Here is an 8051-nt window from a genome sequence, read left to right on the forward strand (position 1 = left end):
AATTTTACATTAATTATACATACAACCTGCCCTAAGCATACCCTTACTAAAGGGCATACCTTAATAAAGACGATACAACATGCCTCCATAACCTAGCAAGGTCAGTCCATGAGAAGAATAAATAAAAACGTAATTTAGTAACTGCTAGAATAATCTGAGAAGATAGAAATGAAGATCATGTCTGGAGGACAAAATGATTTTTAAAAAATAGAAAATGATGAAGTCACAAGGTAAATGATATAAAAGGCTGGATTTGGAGTCAGAAGATAAGGGTTCTTGTTCTGTGACTGACTTTGTAGTCTAGGACAAACCATTTAATGTGTCTTGCTTTGTTTTCCTCATCCACTATGCAGAAGTCATAGCGATCTTTTTAAAACATAAATCAAATCACATCACTTCCCTGCCTAAAATCCTCCAATAGTCTCTTCTGACAATTGGAATAAAATCTAACCCCTTCCTTGTGACCTTCAGCATTGTGAGCATGAATGGAACCCTGCCTACTTATTTAAACTCCTGTCTTTGCCATTTTCCTTTTATTCACTGTTCCTAGATTGTTCTTAAACCCCGTGAAGCTCACATTTGCTGTTTGTCTGCCTGAAATACTGAGTCCTAGGTCCTCTTGCTGTTGACTATTTCTTGTCATTTAGGTGTCAGCTCAGATGCTACCTGCTCAGAGATGCCTTTACTCTCTGTAGAAAAATAGCTACCTTACTCTCATCCATCAATCGCTTTCAAAGAACTATAACTTATTTTTGTTAAACTAAGTATAGAAAATAATATCTTGTTTACTATTTATGTCTTTATATATTGTATGTGTCCTCCTATCAAACATCTCCTTGCCTATCTTGTTCATCACTGAAATCTTTGACTCTGGCTAACAATTTATGCTTCACAAGAATTTGTAGATGAAAGGAGAAAACAGGAAAAAAAAAAAAGGAGATGAGAGAAGAGAAGAAAGGAAAGGAATGAAAGGGGAAGGAAAAAAGAGGAAGAAAGGGAGGGAGAAAACAAATAAATAAAATACTTTGGCAATAAAATGAGAAAAAATATGAGAAATTATATTGGGGAAAAACTATCAAGGCGTTGTTTAAATATCACTTCATGCTTGAATATATTTAAATACCATAAACTTGTTATGATTTAAAGGAACTCCAAAGACTATTGTTTTCATTTTCTTGATATTTCAGTGAAGCCTGCAAAATGTATATGTGGGGAAGTGAGAGTAGATGTGTGATTTAATTTTTGTGCTTTATTTGGGTGAAACTGGCGTATGAAGAAACATAAGAGACACCCTCAGAGCACAATCAAGATGTCAGCATTCACAAACCCATGTGCTACCCCTCTAAATTATACTCCTCCAGATGGCTTGGTTAATTTTGAAGTGGATAAAGCTAACAGTGCCAGATCACACCCAAGCAGTATAAAACTGTATAAGAACACAATAAAACAGTAATAAACAATAGATTATTTTAGTGGCATATGGCAGATACTGAGTCAGGCCAGCCTCAAATGTAATCTTTGGATTCTGTTTAAAAATCAGTGTCTGAGTTAGAGCATTAGCATTCAAAGCACTCCTGTAAGCAGTAAGCAACTATTCTAAAGAAGAGAAAGGGAGGGTCAGATAAAGGAGAAAAGGAAAACACAATGGTCATTGGAGAAGAAAGATAAACAAGAAATAATAAGCAGTGCTTGCATGACAATCTACAAGGGGAAACATAAAATTCATGAAAGCATTCAACAGGAAGAGATGGCAACAAGTAGACCAATATGAAGGAAATGGATGTGGGAGCTCCCAGCAAGAAGGGGAACAAAGGAGAAAGAGGAAAATCCACATAAAATAACAATTCCTCCCTTTTCTGAATATCTGGACATAAAATTTATTATCTTCCCTTAAAATGACAAAAATTGTATGTTGCGTCATAAAAGTTGGAAATATATTGTTAAAACCTTAACTCTGCAATCCCTAAGTAAAAATTCCCTTTTCCGAACATGTCTTCACCCCTACACTAAACCCAACCATCTTCTCCTGGGAGAGGGATGCTTCAGAACAATGAGAGATCCGTTCAGATTGCTGAAATTAAAGCTTCCAAGCAAAGAGCCCAGGATATAGCCCCTGTTACCTAATTACATCCTATTTATACTACGTATTTCAATGTAAACAAGACTTCCTCCATACCAAGTGAGAGACTGTACGCTTAGACACTACATAAAAATGTATTTTTTCCAGAAAAATGCTTTTCAAGTGAAAGTTTTGTTAATGGATAGTTTCTTGATAACATGAGTGATCTGAATAAAGTTAATTATCCACATAATTAACTATATGTGGCTGAATAGGAAGTCTCAGCCTTCATTCCCACTCAGAAACACTAATTGCGCACAAATGTACACACTAAACATTTTTATATGAATTACAGATTCCAATTAAGATGTTGTAGTATTCCAAGTGTGTACAAGGTAGGGAATAGTCAAATTGAGTTGAGTAAGAAGAGCAATTTCATTTACCTGTGTCAGCCTCTCCCCCAAGTTAGCACAGCTCAGTGCCAGGACAGAACGCCTCTTTCACATCTGTTTCCTCTGGGAGAAAAGAATTGAGCATGCCTCCAACATTCCAGCTTTTCAGAGAGCTGCCCAAGAAACTGGTCTCTGACTTCCTTGATTGGTGTGCCAACAGAACTAGCATAATTTGAATGCCTGGGGGTCACTGAGGACAATGGAAAGCAGCAGGTGGCTTGATATGGTTGGCACAGCATGGCACAATTCGGGGAAGAACTGCACAACTTAAGACTTCTTCCTTAGCAAGGAGGGATAAGAGTGGAGCATGTGTTGGCACTCTGGCTCTTCAGAGGGCTGCCCAAGGGACTAATTTCTGTCTTACTTCACTTGGAGCACTGACGGAACTGGCATAGTTTGGATGCCTTGGAGCCACTGAGAACAAAAGTTAAAAAAACAACAACAAAAACTAGTAGGCAGTTTTCTATAGCCACCATACCTCAGTAAAATCAAGAGAAGATGCACAACTCAAGGCTTCTCCTTCAAGAGGGAGGGAGAAAGGAGCAGAGAATGAGTCTGTCATTCTAGCTTCTTGGAACACCAGCTGCTGAGAAACTGATATCTGTCCCACCTTACTCAGTGTACTGATAGGAAGCTGGCATGCTCTGGATGTTTGCCAGCCACTGACAACAAAAGAGAGTGGGAAACGTGCAGTTGTAGAACCAGAGAACATGTGGTGCCACAGACAGACATCAGAAAAGATAACGAGTTCCTGAGGGGAAACAAAAAGCACAGTAAGCCTCTCTGAGAAATTGCATGCACAGGTCCAGATACCCCCCAAAAAGTTCCAGAGGATTCCAGAATCACTTTCTGGGCTACTTAGTGGGGGTCTTGTAACAAAGCCAGCCTGAAGACTGGGAGAAGCGACAGATCCCAATACAAAGCTACAAGGTGCATGAAAAACAAGGAAACACGGCTCAACCAAAGGAATAAACTAAATCTCCAGAAACTGGACCTACAAAGAGGTATGTGGGCAACTTGAAAGAGAATTCAAAATAATTGTCATAAAGATGCCCAATGAGCTCAAAGAAATAACAAATGAATGGAATAAAGCATCAAGAAAGATACAGAAAATATAAAAAATAAGTTTTGGAGCTGAAAAAGAAAATAAACTGCAAAATTCACTGGAGAAGTTTGTGGCAGACTTGACACGCAGAAGAAAACATTAGCAAACTTGAATACGAGTCATGTGAAATTATCTGCTAGAGGCACAAAATGAAAAAAGAATGACAAAGAATAAAGCAAACCTAAGGGACATATGAGGCACCATCAAATGGACCAATATTTGCATTATTGTTGTTTCAGAGGGGAAGAGAGAGAGAACAGGGCAGAAACATTACTTAATAAAATAACAGCTGAAAATTTCCCAAATGTGAGGATGGAAATGGACATCTAGAGTTGAGAAACTACATGCTCCAACTAAGATGAATTCAATGAAACACACACCAAGCAACATCATAATCAAATTGTCAAACGTCAAAGAAAAACAATTTTGAAAACACCAAGAGAAAAGCAACTGGTTATGAACAAGAGACTATCACCAGATTTCTCAGAAGAAACATTCCAAGACAGAAGAGAAGTGGGATGATATATCAAAATGCTGACAGAAAAAAAACACCCTGCCAATTACGAATACTGTATCCAGAAAAACTATCCTTCAATAATTAAGGAAAAATACTTTCCCAGATAAAGAAAGGCTGAGGAAATTCATCATCACTAGACTGCATTACAAGAAGTGCTAAAGGAAGTTTATCAAGTTGAAATCAATGGATGCTAAACAGCAGCATGAAAGCATACATAAATACAAAGCTCACTGGTAAAGGTAAATACATAAACATATAAAGAATACTATTGCTGTGATCTGAATGTTTGTGTGCCTTCAAAGTTCATTTGTTGTCATCTTAACCCCAAGATACTGGTATGAGGAAGTGGGGCCTTTGGGAGACAATTAGGTCATGGGAGCCAAGCCTTCACAAATGGGATTAATGCTTTTACAAAAAAGGCTCCCATGATCTTGCTTGCCTCTTCCACTATGTGAGAACACAGAGAGAAGGCACAGTCTATGAATAGGAAGTGGGCCCTCATCAGATACCAAATCTCTTAGCACCTTCACCTTAAACTACCGAGACTCCAGAACCATGACAAATAAATGTTTGTTGTTTATAAGCTACACAGCTTATGGTATTTTATTATAGCAGCCTTAACAAACTAAGGCAATTGTAATATTGTAACGATGCTGCATAAATCTCTTTTAATTTTTGTATAACAGTTAAAATATAAAAGTATAAGAAATAATTATACAAATCTAGCAATGGTTATACAAAATAAAAAGATGTAATTTGTGACATCAATAGCATAAAGTGTGGGGGAAGTGAATAAAAGTTAAGCGTTTTTGTATAGAATTGAAGTTATCAGTGTAAAGTAGATTATTTTAATGATAACATGTTTTATGTAAGTTTTGAAAGTACCTGTAGGAGATACTCAAAAGAAAATGAGAAAGAAATCAAAACATGCAACTACAAAAAAGTCAGAAAAATTCAAAGTAAGACAGTGACAGCAACAATGAGTCAAAAAGCTACAAGACAGCTAGAAAGCAATTTAAGAAATAGCAATAGTAAGTCCTTTCCTATCAATAATTACTTTAAATGTAAATAAATTTAACTCTCAATTAAAAGACTGATATAGTGGCTGAATGGATTTAAAGAAAACAAGACTCAACTATATGCTGTATACAAGAAATGCACTTTGGACTTTAAGACCCACATAGGCTGAAAGTGAAAGGATGGAAAAAATAATCCACACAAATGGTAGTCAAAAAAGATAGCAAGAGGGGCCAAATTTATATCAGACAGAGTAGATTTTAAGTCAAGAACTGTCCAAAAAGACAAAGAAAGACAAGGACATTATATAATGATGTAAGGGTCAATCTGCCAGGAATATGTAGCAATTATAAATATACATGTGCCCATAATAAGAGCACCCAAATATAGGAAGCAATCAATGAAAGAATTTAATAGAGAAATAGACAACACAGGATAACAGTAGGGAATTTCAATACACCACTCTCAATAATTGATACAACATCCAGACAGAAGATCAATAAGGAAATAAATAAATAAGAGGATTTGAACCAGACTATAGATCAAATGGAACTAACAGACATTTGCAGAACATTCCACCCTACAGCAGCAGAATGCATATTCTTCTCAAGCATGCATGAAACCTTCTCCAGAATAGATCACATGTTAAGTCACAAAACAAGTCTTAATAAATTTAAGAAGATTGAAACTGTGTCAATTATATTTTCCAACAACAATGGAATGAAATGGAAAGCAAAGAAAAATGGAAAAGTTCTTAGATATGTGGATATTAAACAACACACTGTTGAATAATCAATGAGTCAAAGAATAAGTCAGAATGTAAATTTTAGAAAAATATTTTGAGACAAATAAAAATGAAAAGAGAACATAACAAAATGTATAGGATGCACCATGACCAAGTCAGATTTATCCCTGGATTACACGGATGGCCAACATACAAAAATAATCAATATGAGACACCACATTAACAGAATAAAGGATAAAAATTACATTATTATCCCAATATATCCAGAAAAAGCATCTGAAACATTTAACACCCTTTCGTGATAAAAAAACACTCAATAAACTAAGAATAGAAGAAAATTACCTCAACATAATACAGGTCACAGTGAATGTCATAGTATACATTGAAAAACTGAAAGCTTTGCCTCTAAGATCAGGAGCCAGTTAAGGATGCCCACTCTGACCACTTCCATTCAACATACTACTGGAAGTCCTAGCCAGAGAAATTAGGCAAGAAATATAATTAAAAGTCATCCAAATCAGAAAGAAAGAAAATTTCACTGTTTGCAGATAATGTGATGCTATATGTAGAAAACCTTGACAATTACACACACACAGACACACACACATTCACAAATCATTAGAACTAATAAACCAATTAAGCAAAGTTGCAGGATACAAAATCAACGCACAAAAATCAGTTTGAGTATATGTACACTACCAATGAACAACTGGAAACAAAAATGAAGAAGATAATCCATTTACAAATGAATCAAAAAGAATAAAACTCTTAGTAATAATCTAAACTGAGAAGTATTACAAAATATGTAGACACTGAAATCTATAAAAGATTGCTAACCCCCCCCCCCCCCCCCGCCCAGACACACACACAAATAGGGGATGCAATGCCTTAAGCCAACCAGCCCACCATGTCAAGTTCATCATCCAGAACACCAACATGGCAGTGGCTATTTCGATTCTGAGTGTCTTCTCGCTGAGGTGCCCATAATAGCCATTGACTGGGTTCAAATTGATGCCAATTCCTCAGTTATTCATGATGAGTTCATGGCTCACAAACTTAGATTAGTTCTCCTCATTAGTGACGACATTGTGGACAAGCTGCTGTCCTCCTGGGACTTCCCACGTGAAGAGTTCTGCGAGCGCTTGGTGGAGTTCACCCTCGATGTGCAGTGCAATGAAGAGCAGACTTGACATGTCGCGTCTTGAGACCTCATCTCCAACAACCCCAGGTCATTCCAGTGAACCAAGATGATGACCCTAATGACTACATGGAGCAGGATGACATTCTCATCATCAAGTTGAGAAAGGGCCAGGAGCTGAGACTTTGAGCCTATATGAAAAAATGCTTTAGCAAGGAGTATGTCAAGTTGAACCCTACTGCAGGGATGACTTTTGAATACAATCCAGACAATGCCATGAGGCAGGCAGTGTACCCCAAACCCAAGGAGTGGCCCAAGAGTGAGCACTTGGAGCTGGATGAGGATGAGTCACAGGTGCCCTGTGACTCGAAGGGCAAGCCAGAAAGGTTTTACTACAACATGAATTCCTACGGCTCTCTGTGTCCTTAAACCATGTCCTCTTAGATCTCACTGGATTGAAGAAGCAGCTGAGGGATTTACAAACTCAATTAAGCCACGAGATCCAGAGTGACATGCTAACTATAAACTAGCTGCAGCTTGCTGCTTCAGCAAGAATGGGGATTCAAGCCAGCAGCTGGATTTGGGGGGTGTCTCTTAAGACTCTTCTAGTTTTTGGAAATCTAGTCTATTGTTGCTTGAGCTTCTTGGCAGGTCATCAATACCAACTAGAAGCAGGTAATAGACTACTAGGGATGCCAGCGGTTTTTAAGCGGGACAGTTTTTTACTGGCCCTAACTGCTAATTGCCAGCAGTGCTCCACAGATCCCAAAACATCCCTGTTAGCCTGTTTCCTAATGCAGCTGTAGGGGAGCCAACCGGACTTCTCTCCTGGTTAGTTCAGCTCTTTACTTTAAATGCTTTCTGTCCAAAAGGAATAATTTCAATTGTATCTTAGATTTCTGGTTTTAGGATTAAATGTCACAACCTTCATCCAAAGGGCCTATAAACCCTTCCAGTTCTTTCCCCAGGGCTGGCCTACTAGCAATTCAAATTTCCAGGTGTCTTTAATTTGAGAAGT

General features: G+C 37.5%; 1 pseudogene; it reads left to right on the forward strand.

The window, feature by feature from the left end:
- Positions 1-1270: 1270 nt before the first annotated feature.
- On the forward strand, positions 1271-7563 carry LOC104660129 (annotated as a pseudogene).
- The last annotated feature ends 488 nt before the right edge of the window (positions 7564-8051 follow it).

Source organism: Rhinopithecus roxellana, chromosome 13, assembly GCF_007565055.1.
Source record: "Rhinopithecus roxellana isolate Shanxi Qingling chromosome 13, ASM756505v1, whole genome shotgun sequence".
In the NCBI taxonomy this organism is placed as follows: Eukaryota; Metazoa; Chordata; class Mammalia; order Primates; family Cercopithecidae; genus Rhinopithecus; species Rhinopithecus roxellana.